Here is a 14,740-nt window from a genome sequence, read left to right as displayed (position 1 = left end):
GCAAGAAAATCAATTGATAAAGATTTAATCTTTCTTTGCAAACTTTTAACTTGAAACATTCAAGATTAGACTTGCTTTGTGAAAAATCATGAGCTCAATGTCACTCAATTTTGTTTCATTATGCTCTAAATGATTTATGAAATATGTAATAGGCATAATGAATCATGTATATCCATGTAAAGGGTCATGTGCAAATATCTCACAATCATGTACCAAAAATGACCTTATGACCATTCAAGCTTACAAGCGAGTATGCACATCCAATAAGAACAAGTCAATAAGTACTTTCATCATGAAACAAACTTGTCCAATTGGTAAATCATTATAAACTTAAGGATGGCAACATTTTTCTCATATAAGCTCATTTTGCTTTAAAAGTACCAATGATGGTAGTCAAAATTTTCAACCTCATTGTCAACCATCTTGAACTATTCAAGCAAGTTCTAGAATGTAAATCAAGATTGTTCAAATGGTCAACTTATGTTAGCCACAAGGAAATCAAGGACGATTTTTTTTAACTCAACTTTCCTTATTTTAGGCTACTTGAATAGATGTGAGTGTAAGTCATCAAGTATGCTCATATTTCTATCACATTATCCAACCTTTATGTTTCAAAACTATGCTCAAAAATCATTTTTCCTTAAAGTAGTATGGAAATAAAGGAAATTTTATAGAAACAAATTTTCCATAATCAAGCAATCTTAATAAAACAATTTTCTCAAAATAAGGATGATGATATATTCAAGATCAAATATAAGTACACACTTCATCTTTAGATTCATACTTCCTTGCAACTTATAGCATGTATCATATCAAATCAAGTTGCAGAGCCAAGATTTATCAATAAAGCTCAAGGAATTATGCACTTAATATTCAAGCAAGAATAGGCAACCAAAATTTTCAATGTAGAAAAGCAAACAATTTAGAAACCAAGCCAAATGAATGAAACATTCAATAAATAAGCAATCAAGATTTTCATTAAAAAAAATTTAGCATAGAAATCACCCATTTTCCTTTATGTGTGACTAGAGAGCATTCATTCTTCAAGAGTTGTTCCTCCTTGCTCTAGCACACCTATAAGAGACATTTTTCATTTGATTTTTGGTATCCAAATTGCTTTGGATCCTTGAAAGTTAGTCTTGTTGCATAAAGTTCCTTTTGGAACCCACACTTGTCTAAATTTATAAGGTAAACATTATTTAATTGGACAAGTGTATGAATAATAACTAAAAAATGTGCAATGATTGATTTTGGTCATTTTGGAATATGAGGAATTCATGAAAGCCTTTTGTTTCTCATTTAATAAATCTTCAAATTTCCTTTTCACATCAAAATTTCTTTTTCCAAAATATCAATTTTCTTTTCGTAAGCTGCAAAATCCTTTTCCAAATTTTTATTTTCTTTTTCCAAGTCAATTTTTGCTTTCATCAAAAATTCATTCTCAACATCAAGTATGGAAATAATTTTCTTGTGCTTCATATTCATTTTCTCAAACTCAAATGCTAAATCTTTAAAAGCATCATGCAATTCATCAAAAGCATATGAAATAAGTTCACAAGATAAAGAACTTACCTTTATCTCTTCAAGAGCCATGAGGCATAATTCAATTTGATTTAAGGATTCATCTTCGTTTGATTCCTTATCTGCATTTGCCATGTTGCTTGTTGAGCATTGATTCTCATAAGAGTTGTCTTCCAATTCTATTTGCATCTTTGTTTCTCCATATAACTCTTTTAATTTTTGCCAAATTTCCTTGGTACTTTTGCACATGAACACTTTATCATATTATCTATAATCAAGTGCACAAATGAAAGTGTGCATGGCCTTATAGTTGATTTGTGCTCTCCTCATTTCAGTTTTTGTCCACTTATTTTTATCTTTGGGAGTTTTCTCACCATTTACCAAATTTGTGATCATAGGAATGAAAGGACCATCAGTAATGGCATCCCATATCTCATAATCATAAGCCTTAACATAAATGGACATTATAGTACTCCAATAAGGATAGTCTGATCTATCAAATTGAGGAGGCATATTTATGCATTGACCCCCAGCATCAACAAATTTTTCTAGAGCCATTTGAATTTCCTCTAAGGATGTTAAGCCTTAAAAATAAGGGTTAGGCTCTGATACCACTTGTTGGTCCCAAGTAAATGTGCTAAAAGGGGATGAATAGTATAATTTGGCTCTTTCAAAAATTAGCTTTAAGTGGGAACAAATGCAAGTGAAAAGAATGAATGAAAATAAGAACAAAGACAGACTAGATAACACAACAGAATTTAGAGTGGTTTGGTCCAAGACCTACATCCACTACCTTGATTGTTCAACCAAGGATTTTTCAATCAATCCACTAAGAACAGTGAAATTCATAAGCTTTTACCAAGCTTTACAATGGCTTTTACCAGGCTTAGCCAAAACCTTTCACAATGGTTTTTACTGAGATCAACTAAAACCCAAAGTGGTTTTTCAAAGGCTCAACCATAACCTACAATAATGGTTTTTCACGAGATAAACCAAAACCCAACAACTAACTTTTCAAGGCTAAGTTAGAACCTATACACTCAATCAAGCAATCCAAGATTGAATAAATCCCTTAGAGTGCCTTGCACACTCTAAGTAATCAAGAAATGAAGAAAAGATGAAGTACAATTGATCACCTAGCTGATCTAAGATGTACAAAGCTAAGCTCAAACACTTTTTCAAAGGATGGGAGTGAAATACAAGTGTAAAGAGAAGGTTTTTGGTGTTTTAAGCTCAAAATCACTTTGGATGACTTCTCTATCTTGTTTTTGACTGTTGAAGAGGCTTTAAATACTTGCAAAATCAATTCTGGCCGCTAGAGACAGAAACTAGCCATTTCTAACCGTTATTTTGTCTGCTAGTACTCAATTCAAATTTTCTAACAAAATGATCTTAGTCGACTAACTGCGCTTTTAGTCGACTAAGTTGTCTTTGTTTTTTTATCCCAGTTTTTAGCAGTGAGCTCTTAGTCGACTAACTTCCTTCTTAGTCGACTAAGTTGTTTCTATCTTTAAGTCTAGATTTCTGGCAATATGCTTTTAGTCGACTAACCCATTTCTTGGTCGACTAAGTCTTTTCTGTTTCTCAATACTCTTAAGCCTGCCAACTTCTGATTCGATTTTAGCTAACTAACTCCCATCATCATCCAACTAAGAGGCTTCTGTTTTGTGACTCAATTGTAGCTCTTTCTTCTTTGCTTGTTTAACCAATTAACCCATCTTGCAACTAAACAAGCATCTTGACTTGCTTACAAATACCAACAATATTAATGATTTAAGCTTTCTCCTGCACACTTAAACAATATAATTAGTCATCAATGAATGGGAATATTTTGCTATCATCAAAAACATATAGAATCAACATTGTCTATCTCTTATTTTTTATGGTCATAAAACACTCCAAAATTAAGAATGCAATGTCTATGTTCAATATAAAGGCTTCAAATCTTTATGCATAATGAGGTGCTCCCCCTTAGTCAATGTATCTACTTTCTTTACATAATATTCAACAAAACCAAAACTAAGCATCACACACATAAATTAAACATGAAGACCTATTTAACTCTATTTGATTTAGTCTTCCTTCTCTCCTTTATCTTTTTCATCATTAAACAAGATATTCAAAACTCCCCCTTAATGAGTGCATCTAGATTTTCCTTTAATCTTTAAATCAGACTTTAATGAATAGGAATCATAAGCACTCATATACTTAAGTCATACAAGCTTATAGATGTAGTTCAATAACTTCAAGAGTCAAGCTTGTGTCTATGTAAGAACAAATGTATGGGAGTTAAATCATTTCAAGAAATTGTCAAAGATTTCTCAAATAATGTTCAAGCAAATTTGATCATTTTGTCATAATCAAAACTATAATAATTTTAAAGCTAACAGTCTATTATTAATGACATTAGCTAGTTAACCCACTTGTGTCTCAAGATTTCAGATTGATTCTGCCTGACTTTGAATGATGCCATCAGTCCTTGTCATGAAGGCATTTGTCTGTGTCATGAATTGCATGGACATATCCTCTATTGAAGGGTTTTTCTCTAGCATAAGAGCTCTAACTTGTGACTGGAAACCATTATGGAAAATAGGCTGTGATGAATATGTAGGACTATGATCATTACTGCATGAAAAATTTTTGTGATTCCATCTTGAGTTGTAATTGTTGGAGTACGGCTTATTTTGTTGGCCATCGAAGCTTCCATCAAATTGCATTGATTTGTAATAGGCTGGACAACAATCACTTGAATGCCTATCTCCACAAAGCTCACATGTCACAAAAGCATTTTAAAAAGCATTATCACCCCAAGCGTTAATTTTCTGAGACAAAGCATCTACTTGGGTGGCTAAAACACTGATTGCATCCAATGTATAATCACTAGCAACCCTCATACGAACAAATTGTTCAGATGGCCATTGATAGTTCATCACCTCAATTAAAAGTATCTGAAAATAAAAAGAAAAGTTTGAAGTAAGACTAGGAATGCTTCATATTAATTAACAAGAAAGAATTAAAAATCAATTCCTCGACAATGGTGCCAAAAACTTCTTGTTGATTTCTCACACAAGTGCACGTATTGTTAAAAAGTTATATAGTAATGAATAGAGTATCGTTCCCATGAAGAATTGTTTTAATTCGTACTATTAACTACTAAAATTAACACACTCTAATTTTATTCAAACAAGCAAATTTTAAAGTTATTAAAAAGAAAAATTAAAATGACTAAACTGAAACTTCAATCAACTACTGACCTAAGATTATGATGTCCCTCAATACTTTATCTGATTATTGTCTCTCTCTCTCTTAACTTAGTTTAATGGATTAAGTTGCTAACCCAGAATCCTAAATTATTTACAAGTCTCTATCAAGTTTCTCATAAAAATACCTCTCTTAATCAATTTACTATATGTCTATGCAAATTATATTGAAGAAAGATTCATTAAGTTTGTGCTCTAATTTTGGCTACATATGGCTTATAGGTGTATGTCTACCCTATATGCAAATCAAACCATCTAATCAACCAAGTGTATTGATCATACACTATTTTATTCTAGGTCTACCAAAATCTCCTTCGTCAAGGTTTAACTTAGGTTTCCAATTCAATCTAATTAGTGATCAAGTAATTAGAAGCATTAAGAACATAATAAAATAAACAACCTAAATCTATCAAACATAATTAAAAGAGAGATAAATAATTCAGACTACATAATGAGTTCAATCATAATCTTAGATTAAAAATTTAGTTCCCAATCAAGTCACACATCATCATCAAATAAAGTTTAAACAATAAAAACAAACTAAGAAAATAAAAGAATAATAAAAAAGATAAAACTCAAGAATTATAATCTTGATCTTCCAAGTCTTCTTGAATCGTTTAAAATTTTTTCAGCTTCAATGACTTTGTGGTTTGACTCTCAGCTGTTAATCAGGTGTTTCTTCGTTCTCTCATTTTCTCCTCTAAAAGGTTGTTTTTATAACCTTTGAAGTTAGGCCAAGTTGGGTGAAGAAAGAAGTCAATTTCAGTTGGGATTTCCTCATCAGACTATGTGAGCCATAACCTTGCCCAATTAATTAACAGAGATTGTAATTGCTTTAGGACTGCTACAATATATAAAATTTGACAAGATTTTTGACAATGTTCCATGACAAACTGGGTAAAGTGGTAAACATAAAAGTCGTATATTTGTCTCTTATCTTTCCAACGGTTCAAGAATCACTTCATTTGAAGCTCTGTAGAGAGAGTTATGGCTAAAATACCAAAATATATGTAGTGAAAGTCTACACCTTGAAATTGCTCTCCTTCTTTTACTAAAATTCTTCTTTCAAACACCTACAAAAGTACAAATAAATCAATAACAATCCATCTTATCCACATTAACACCATATTAAGCATAAAATTAACCATGATTAGATCGACTCACCTAAAATAACTAATTTAAAATAATTAAATAAAATCTACTAATTTTTACGCATTACTATAAGAACTATGCTAATTTATTATCAAAATTAAGCCCAAATATCTTTTGCTTGATGAAGTTATCATCAAGCAATCAGACGAATTAAGAATAGGATTGAAACAAACAACTCAAACACTATCAATCATAAGCAAGAAAAAATATTAAAAATTTAAAGTACTCATTGGGTTCAATTGTGATTCTAGATTAAAAACTTAGTTCAACATAATTCCTAAAAATATCATCCAAATAAGAAATTTAACTATCAAAACTAAATAAGAAAGTACAAAGTTAACAAGATAAGAAAGAACTCCAATAGTTATCAAGCCTTCAATTCGCGATCTTCCTTACTTTCCTTGTTGTCTTGGTAGCTTCGGTGCCTTTTTTTCTTCAAAAAACCTTGCTTAATTATTGCTTAAATCATGCTATGGAAGGGTGGTTTAAATAGGCTTCAAAATTGAATGAGAATAGAATTAAAAAACAACTCAAATTCTAGTCTCTATGTTGGGGGCCATGGCCATGGTGCTAGGTGGTCATGGCCACGAAGCTTGACTTTTATTTTTTAAATTTCCTTGTCAAAGGTCGCAGCCATGGCAAGTGGGGGCCACGGCCAGAAACCTCTTGAAAGTCCAAAGTGTGATGGTGTAGTCTAGGGGCTGCAACCATGAAGTGGTGAATGTTGTGGCCATCAAATGTGTACTTTGAATTTTCAGGCTCTACTACACTATTTCAACTTCCGATGTGATTTTCTCTTGCTTCAAGGCTGAACTGGTGAAGTGGTAAACATGGAAGTTGTATCTTTGCCTCTTAGCTTTTTAATGGTATAAGAATCACATCATTTGAACTCTTATAGAGATAGATATGCTCAAATTATTGCAACATGTATAGTGAAAGTTTGCACCTTGAATGCATTTTTCTTCACAAAATATCACCCATTTCATAGCATACCTACAAAAGCAATAAGCTAGCTTAAATAATAACTAAACTTAAAGTAAAATATCATAAAATAACTTAAAGCAATTGAACCCAATATAATTTACTAAAACTTAAATAACTGACTAAAAACTCCTAATACTTAGATTAAATTTCAAGAATTTAGAAAAATCACCCAAAATTGTGACCAAATAACTCTATAAATAGAGTTATCACACCCTCAAACATAAGATTTGCTAGTCATCGAGCAAAATATAAAAGAAAAATTAAAACGAAAACAACTTAAATAATGAAAACAATCATAAATAAATAAACTAACTAACTAACTAGAGACAAATAACACCAAATCAATTATCTCCATAATTTCCTCAAAAGTATATCTATAAATTTCCAGCTCAAGATAAAATATAGATATCATTTAATTTCATGTTTTAATTCAAATGCAAGCTCATTCTCAAATGGATCTCCGTGTGTATGTGCAATCTTTTACAAAGAACTTGGTACTTATCTAGATGAGTTTATACCAATGCAAAATTTCAAATTAGTACTAAAATTCATAGGTTTGCCTTTCATTTGTCTCTCCACTGATGTAGATTAATACTAAGTTGAAGATTATTAGGTCTTTATTAAGCTTGTAATGTATGGCTAGGGTCAAGATAGGATAAAGGCCATTAATGTGGCTCAAATCACCTTAAGCACATAATCATTCTAGGACCAATAAAGAACTCTTATTCATAATCTCCACATACGCCCTTTCTTCAACTTTGAACTTTTCTTTTGTTCAACACTTTATTCTTCTTTTTCTCTTATTTTTTTTCATCACAATTTCACACCCCCAAACTTATTTCTCTATATTGTAAATAGTGGGATGACTTTTATCACTAATTTTTGAATTTTTCAATTTTTCAACAACTTCATCTTTTTTACCTTTTTCAACAACTAGCTTAGTACACTTCCTAAAATGATATGCATACTTAGGAGTATGGGATGCAAAATTGAAATTTATTTAAAAGGCTAGACTTAATTATTTTGTGTTTAAACAAAAAAAAAGAAGGGAAATTAGGCTCAAAATGGTATACTAAGGATAAAAATATAACAAGGTAGGCTTCAAAAGCTTAAAGGATCCAAAGATAGCTTAAATCATCTCCCTAACTAAGTATTGCCTATGATTTCGCCATAAGAAAGAATCAAGCAAATTCTAGAATTCATGACATAATTCAAAGTTCACATTAATATAAACTTTATCTAGGTATGCATAATAATTCAAAGCAAAAGACAAGGTGCTTAATATGTGAAAATCACATTCTAACAACAATACTTAGCAAAAGAATTTAGCATAAACCAAACAATATCCTTATTTACCAAGAGCTAACATTACAAGAAAATTTAGTTCTCATCATTGAACAAGGAAATCATCAAAAATTTGGCACTAATTACTTTATATTTTAAAAACTTCAGATAAGCATAATGAAAAGTAAATGATAAACTAACCCAAAACATGCATACAAATAACTAAATAAAGTTTCAATTTTCATTAAAAAATCAACTTTCAAGAAAATAATTCTCTCACCCCCAAAAATAAATTCAACATTATCCTTAATGTTGGAAATAAATAAAGAGAAAAATAAGTAGAACTTCCCTGACAATTGGAAGATTTAGAGAAGCTTTACTCCTCTTCCTTATCTTTATTATTATCACCAAGTCTTGTGGGAGGTTCTTTGCTTTTTACTAAAAAAAGAAAATTAATAGAGATTAAAGTAAAAATATAAATAAATAAAATAAAAATAATTGAAAAGAGAAAATATGAGTTTCAAAAGCTTGGGTTGCCTCCCAAGAAGCTTTTTTTTTTTATAGTCACAAGCTTGATTATGGTACTCCCGTTTTCACTTCTTCACCACCGTAATAAGGCTTAGGGCTTATTTCATTAACCATGAATGTTCTAGCAGCCTCACTAGCAATTTCTATGATACCACAAGGATAGACCCTAAACACTTTGAAAAGACCCAACCATCTTGATTTGCATTTCCATGGAAAATTATTGAAGCGTGGATTGGAAAGTAACAAACCTTGTTGTCCAACCTTAAAATTTATTGCACTTGTTGTTGGAGGATAATACTCGTCAAATTCTTCTTTAGCTAACTCATCAACCGAATCCACTCTATAGCAACTATCTGTATAAGAACACTTAGTTGCATTGAACAAATTAAACATTACTTCTTCCTTTCCAATTTTAAAAGTTATGTTGCCATTCTTCACATCCATCATTGCCCCTACTGTAGCCAAGAATGGTCATCCCAAAATAAGAGGAATTTCAACATCATCTTCCATTTCAACCACAATGAAGTCCACCAGATTGTATAAATGCCCAACTTTAACTAAAAAATCCTCTATAATTCGAACAGGTGCCTAATTGATCTATCTATAAACTATAAGGTAACTGTAGTAGGCTGTATCTCTTTAAATCCAAGTTTCTTGGCAATAGACAAAGGTATTATTGAAACACTAGCACCCAAATCACACAAAGCTTTAGAAATTTTAAAACTACCAATAGTCCAAGGAATATAAAAACACCCTGGATCCTTAAGCTTTGGTGGAAGCTTATTTTGGATTGTAGCACTGCACTCCTCAATAAGTGCAACTGTCTCAAACTCATCCAATTTCTTCTTTCTAGACATGACCTCTTTAAGGAACTTCGCATAAGAAGGTATTTGTGCCAAAGCATCTGTAAAAGGAATTTTAATATAAAGTGGCTAGAAAACATTCAAAAACTTTTCAAATTACTTATCTATTTTCTTTTGCTTCAATGCTTGAGAAAAAGAAACAAGAGGCACATATGGCTTGACTTGTGGTGGTGTGGATACTTCCTTCCTTTGCTTATCTCCATCAACTTGTTGTGGTATGGCTTGCTTGCTAGAAGTATTATCTTGATCAACTCTATCTTCAACATCTACCATTTCCTTATGTTTTACCTCATCAAGCTGCTTACCACTCTTTAAAGAAATTGCATTGCATTGCTTCTTTCCTTGACTTTTGGGATTAATCTTAACGGCACTTGGTAAGGTTCCTTAAGCCTGTTATTGATGGCATTGGTAAATTGACCCAATTGTGTCTCCAAAGTTCAGAGCGATGCTGCTTATCTTTGAATGATGGTATCAGTTTTTGCAGTGTTTTGCATGAACATATCTTCAACAAAAGGCTTATTTTTAGGCATTGGAGCTCTAGCTTGTGGTGGAAAACCCAAAGGAAAGTTTGGCTTAGGTGCTGATGTAGATTCTTGGTTGTTGCTCCAAGAGAAATTATGATGATTTTTCCAACCAAGATTGTAGTTGTTGAAATGTGGATTATTCTGCTACCTATTAAAATTTCAACAAATTGTACAGATTCAGCATTAATAGGACACTGATCACTGGAATGCCTATCTTCACATAACTCACATGTCAAAAAATGACTCTAAACAACATGGACACCCATTGTATCAATTTTTTTGGTGAAAGCAACCAATTGTGAAGTTAAGGCATTAATTGCATCAAGCTCATGAATACCAAAAATTTACTTGAACTCAATTTTTTAGATGGCCTTTGATAATTATTGGAAGCCATCTCCTCTAACAAGTCATAAGCCTCATCAATAGATTTACTTATAAGATCACCTTCAATTGTAGCATCAATGGTGGTTCTAATTTGTCCCAGCAAACCATTATAGAAAGTTTGAACTTGCAACCATTTAGGTAACCCATGGTGAGGATATCTCTTAAGCAAATCATTATACCTCTCTGTAAAAAAGGTGATGTCATTTCGCCACTTAGCTGCCTTAGCTAGTGGAAAGAACATAACCTAGAATTTCTAAGCCGAATCATCCCAAGTACTAATGGAACTAGCTGGAAGCGAATTCAACCTACTCTTTGCCTTGTTTCTCAGTGAAAACAGGAAAAACCTTAATCTAATGGCATCATTAGAAATACCATTGGTCTTGAAAGGATCGCAAATCTCTAAGAAATTCACAATATGTGCATTAAGATCATCATTCGACCATCCCTTAAACTGAACTGAAGTTTGAATCATATGAATGATTGCTGGCTTAATCTTAAAGTTATTGGCTTGGATTGCAGGTCTACGAATGCTAGAATGAAAACCTTAAATGAGAGGCACAACATAATCTCGTAAAGACTTGTTTTCTTCTTGTTGAAGCTTGTGAATTTTCTTTTCAAAGTCTTCAAAGAGTCTTTTCGATTTCTGGATCAAAAGGAACAACTTCCAAACTTCTCACTCTTTGCGTACAATGATTGAAAATACTTGAAAGAAAAAAGAAAAAGAAAGTTTGAATTAAGAATAAGATTGCTTGGTATTATTTAATTATTTTAAGTTAGTTAATTAGATTAGTCAATCTAATCTTAGTTAAAATTATGCTTAAATTGGTGTTAATGTGCCTAATATATGTTATTATTGATTAATTTGCTAATTTTGTAGATGTGCAATGAAATGGGTTAAAAGTTGCCACAATAAGTATTCATGACATGTAGACCTTCACTGCACATGTCTCGGTATTTTGACCATAACATTTTCTACCAAACTCAAAATGAAGTGATTCTTAGACCATTAGAAATGTCACGACCCGAAACTCCCCATCGGGCCCGTGACAACCGCCGCGAGGCCTCGACAGACATTCTTCACCCCGAATGTCGATTGAAACCCCGCAAGGCTTAGCATCAACTTTCGCATCTCCTCGGTGAGCAACAGTTATTAAATCTCGCATTTCAAAAAAATCATAAGTTATTTTCAAATAAGAACAATAAAATATTATTTTCTGGCTCACAGGGGTATTTTCGTAATTTTTCGTCAAAAATCTCAAAACTTGCTAAAAATGTAGTAGGTAAGCAGAAAATATATATTTAATGATTTAAAAACAATTAAGTATCTAAAACGTTCATTTGAAAGCAAATTGTTAACAACTAGTACTATTCAAAAATAATAAATAAAATATTCTATTTTCTCATAAAATAAATTTTTATAGAAATATTCGTAAATAATTTTTCGCACATGAAAGTAAAGTAAAAATTGTATGAATAGAAATACAGATAACCAAAATATAAGTTTTGATCTGCAATGACACGTGGGCTCCAATTGACCAAGAGGATGTAAGACTGTGAACTCTTACTTTCTATAATGCAGTTCCGAGCTTAGTTCTCGTCCTACTCGACTATCTACAAACTGTCCTGAGCCTGAAAAATGTATAGGAAGAAGGGGTGAGATTTTATAATCCCAGTGAGTAAACAGATACCATCTAAAGTATCTAAAGCCGAGTAAATGGAGACAATTAAAATAAGTCATCATACCGTAATTTCATTACCTTTCAGTTCATTTCAACCAAATAAAATCAATCCATATAAATCGAGTAATCAACTTGGCTTATGAATTTCTTAAAACTTTGGCTCGTGCCAAAACTCATACTCGGTGATACCTTGCGCAGGGCATCTAACCGAGTCCGCCAAGGCTGTTAAAATTTTGTATACACTTAAAATATATTTTTGTTTGAGAAAAATACAGCCGTTCCTTGGCGTTGGCTGAGTTCCCCTTCACGTGGTGGTTTGGCGTGAAGTGAACCCTAAGCTTTACCCCAGGAGATACCCTACGCGCCTCTCCGTTCGAGGTAATAATATAATGGAGTTTACCGTGCCCCTCTAATAGGCTGGTCCACGGAACCCCCTCTGCAGTAAATAATTAATATATACTCCACCAATTCAATAAAATTCATTCTAGCATGGCATGGCAATTTATCGCAATCTAGCCTCTCAAGGCTGAATACACAATATAAATAATTCTGACACCAAAATCAGTTTAGCCATTCATGCTCATATATTGTCATAAGCCATTCAATTTAAAACCATAAATTTACAACACAAGCAGGCAGTCTCCAATTACTCTATTTTCAAAACCAATATTCGATTTTTCAGAAAATTTATAAAATCATTTTATAAAATCACAATTTCTCTTAAAACATAGCAATTTACCATTTAAACTCATTTTTTATTAAAATCACACAATTGTATAAAACTACTCTAGATAATTAAGACGATAATAAGTTTACTCACAGTATTAGGAGTAGAAATACTCCTATCTTCCGCCCTCGGGTGCAGTCTCTTACCCGAAACAATTGACTCACCACCTATCCATAATCCATGACACAAAATTCAATAAATTGTGTCAATTTATCATAAATTATTTCAGGCTCTTATCCATGCGTATGCACTAGATAGGATTTGAAATGTCTAGACAATCGCTTAATTGCGGTGTCCGACCTAACTCGCCTATACACGGTGTAAATTCCTAAAATCCCCAATTCGACTCCAATTCCATCCATTTCAATTTCAATTATCCAATTATATCCACAATACCTCAATGACTGTGAATTTGGTCCAATTTATCAGTCCGGACTATAAATTACGCTTTTACCCCTAGTGGGTAAAAATTTCAATTTATTGCACCGAAAATTCCCATTTAATTTCCAACCTCATAATTCATCATTTTTCCACCCAATTCTCTTAAAATAAAGTCAACCTCATCCTCACATACCATTGGCTAGATTCGGCCTAGGGAAATTCATGGAGAAGATAAATATTTTTCTTGTTGTTTTACTCATAAACATGCTAAACTAACACTAAACACTAACATAGCTCAAAATCAAATTTATCTAACAACTTTCTCTCTCTAAACCCATATGACCAGAATTCAAATCATCCTCAAATCACATGATTCAACCATGAAAAATGATGGAAAATGCATGGGAAAGGTAAAGCACAAGACAAATTTAAGAAATGTTACCTTTTTTCACTTGATTTTTGAATTTCCACCTATTTTCCCTTTAAATTTCTTAGCTAGGGTTTTATTTTCTCCTTTCTCTCTCTTGTTTCTTGCTTGGCCGAATGTTGAAGAAGAAGAATGGGTGGGCTGATTTTTTTATGCCTTTTTTATTGTTTAATGAAATAATATTATTTTATTCATATTTTAAATATTTTATTAATTCATTTTTTTTTCTAGCCATCCATTTGTCCTACTTTTTCCACCATGCATTCCCTTTGATCTATCCAAGTCTTAAGTGAAATTTTCAGATTTTTCCAAAGTTTTGGTGGAGCAAATTCTTCAAAATTACACTTTTGCCCCCGAACTTTTCAAAAATTACATTTTTGCCCCAAAAATTGAAAATTTGCCATAATGCATAATTTGCACTCCTCATACTCATTTCACACTCCAAATAATTAAATTTGATCAAAATCCTTTCAAAAATTAAATTTTTGATTTCGGGTGGTAAAATTACCATTTTACCCTTTTACTCCAAATTATACCGAAATTAAAATTTTTCACTTCTCAACCTCAATTCTTACTCCAATAAGTCAAATGGGGCCAAAAATCTTTTCTAAAAATTTTCATTTTATCCCCAAGTGGCAAATGACGATTTTGCCCCTAGATAGCGAAAATTCCGGTTTGACTCCAAATTAATCCTCAAACTCCGAATCACCATATTAAACCATTCTGGGACTTTAAAATTCTTAATTTCATTGTGAATTCTCTATTTGATCTAGTTCGAGGCTTAAATCAACTTTGTTGTACGTCTAGGTATAATACCGACTTTTGTAAAAAAAAATTTTCGGGACTCTCTTAGCATGCAAACATGCTATCCATCACATGTATGTCATGACAATTATTTTTATAGAGTCGGGCTTGTCATCTTCTCCCCCACTTGGATCAACCATATGATCCTTCTTCATGACTGATTTCGACATCCGGCTAAATATTAATATTTTAAAAAATTTTATCTTGTCTCCTTGGTACGTG

The 14,740-nt window shown here is 32.1% G+C and overlaps 1 long non-coding RNA gene across 1 annotated transcript; it reads right to left on the bottom strand.

Moving 5' to 3' along the window:
• On the bottom strand, window positions 12,101–13,770 carry LOC108663355. Its single transcript, XR_001929326.1, has 3 exons — window positions 13,730–13,770; window positions 13,000–13,073; window positions 12,101–12,129 (listed from the first exon to the last, which is right to left on the bottom strand). It is a non-coding gene; the product is annotated as an uncharacterized LOC108663355 (long non-coding RNA).

Source organism: Theobroma cacao, chromosome 9 (assembly GCF_000208745.1).
Source record: "Theobroma cacao cultivar B97-61/B2 chromosome 9, Criollo_cocoa_genome_V2, whole genome shotgun sequence".
Classification (NCBI taxonomy): Eukaryota; Viridiplantae; Streptophyta; class Magnoliopsida; order Malvales; family Malvaceae; genus Theobroma; species Theobroma cacao.
Note: the sequence above shows the minus strand (reverse complement) of the source record. Positions and strands in the feature narration are given on the sequence as shown.